We start from the raw sequence: 1841 nt of genomic DNA, 5'->3' as shown, positions 1-1841 counted from the left end.
AGATATCCAGGGACATCTTGGGAAGAGAGACATTCTTCTGTGGATTGGGACTCTGGTGTGCTTCCTGTAACTTTCTGTGAGTGAGCAGCCCACCGTTCGGCCTGGAGATCTTGGATTCATCTTTTGTTGGAGTCAACAGCCAGTGAACTGCCTGCCAGCCTTGAGCTTCTTGGCCCCCTGCCATTGCGGAAGCTAAGGCTGCCTCCAGCCCGACATTTCCTCCAGGGACTTTGGACTTGCTGGCTTCTATATGTTTGTGAGCCATTTTCCTAAGATAAATTTCTCTCTCTCTTTATATACATATATATAAGCTTTGCTCATCTTTGTTTCTCTAGAGAACCCAGTCTAACACACAGACCATTAAGTCTGTTTCTTCTATGACTCTGAATTTTGTTCTACCTATTTTTCTTACTCTATCTGGTACCTTCTATTGTGATCCTAGTCAGAGTAGTTGGTAGTGGTGGCTGGGCACCATCTACTTCTGGTCTAGGTGACTTTTTTTTTTTTTTTTACAAGCACTGAAGTTAAAAACAAACCCCTCATTTTGGGGAATAAATATGTACAATGAACACCTTTTCATCAATGTCCTAATCAAATCTTGTGGGTCTGATGTTTTTGCTATCAAGAATAAGTGGCATATTTTCAAATCTGAAGGTCTATTTCTGAAATGTTATATTGCAAGCAGCCTGTCTTTATGTGCCTGAGAATGTTTTCAAGCTTCTGAAAAATATATGCTGGAACATGAATGACCTCATGCTTGCTCCTGTGCAAATAGATTTCCAACCCACTCGCTGCAGTCAGTCTCCTCCCAACCATAGTCCACCTCCTACAGTGGCTGGCCAATCTTCCTGAAACATAGCTCTGGTATTGTTCTTCCTTTGCTAAAATCCATCAATAGCTCCCCACTGCCTAGGGATACAGTAAAATCTCCTGAGCTGGCTCTGAGGATCTTCACACTACATCACACACCTCCCTGCTAATCTCTCTCTCACATTCTCTCTACACACCCAGACCCCAGCCAATCTAGACTCGTCACCTTCATCTTGTAATTCTGTCTGCAAAACCTTGTTGTTGTTATGTGCCATTTAGTCAGACCAGACTCATAGTGACTCTTCCTTGGGTTTCCAAGGCAGTATCACTACAGAACTAGATTGTCCCATCTTCCTTCCAAGGAGTGGCTGGTGGGTTTGAACCACCAGCCTTCTGGTTAGCAGGCAAGTGCCTTAGGCACTATGCTACCAGAACTCATACCAAACCTTTCATCAGGCATGGCCTCATCTCCACCTTTCAGAATCTTAGCATCCTTCTAGACATCCAAGTGCTGCTTCTCCATGAAGCCTTTTCTGGTTTCCCAATTGTAAACAATTTGTTCATGTCTGGGCTTCTATAGCATTTTTCTGTGCCATGCCCATGGTTCTTATTACATGCTGCCTGGTAGTATATTTATTTACATATTTGTCTTCTAACCATGAAGTTGCTATATTTCTGTAGAAATCAACATAATGAATGGTGTCCAGAAGGCTCTAGGCAAGAGAACTTTCTGTGGTGATGGAAAGTTTCTATATCTATGCTGGATAATATCGGAGCCACTAGCCACAATAGTGACTACTGGGCATTGAAAAACGTGGTCAGTGCGACTGAGAGATGAAATTTTTAATTTAATTTAATTTAAATTAATTAAAATTTACATAGATGTGGCTAGTGACTACTAAACAGCACAGATATGGAGCAAATTTGCTGGAGGAAGTTATACTGCACTTACAAAAGTTTTAAATACATGGGAGCTCTGGTAGCATAGTGGCTAAGACACTTGCCTGCTAACCAGACGGCTGGCGGTTCAA

The 1841-nt window shown here is 42.2% G+C and overlaps 1 protein-coding gene across 1 annotated transcript in view; it reads right to left on the bottom strand.

The window, feature by feature from the left end:
- ALK (ALK receptor tyrosine kinase) overlaps positions 1-1841 on the bottom strand; it is a 1238429-nt gene that overhangs the window by 446755 nt on the left and 789833 nt on the right. The window lies entirely within an intron of this gene.

The sequence above is a fragment of the Orycteropus afer genome, unplaced genomic scaffold, assembly GCF_000298275.1.
Source record: "Orycteropus afer afer isolate SDZICR_OR568_19922 unplaced genomic scaffold, OryAfe1.0 scaffold00054, whole genome shotgun sequence".
Classification (NCBI taxonomy): domain Eukaryota; kingdom Metazoa; phylum Chordata; class Mammalia; order Tubulidentata; family Orycteropodidae; genus Orycteropus; species Orycteropus afer.
This window is presented reverse-complemented; position numbering and strand designations above follow the sequence as displayed.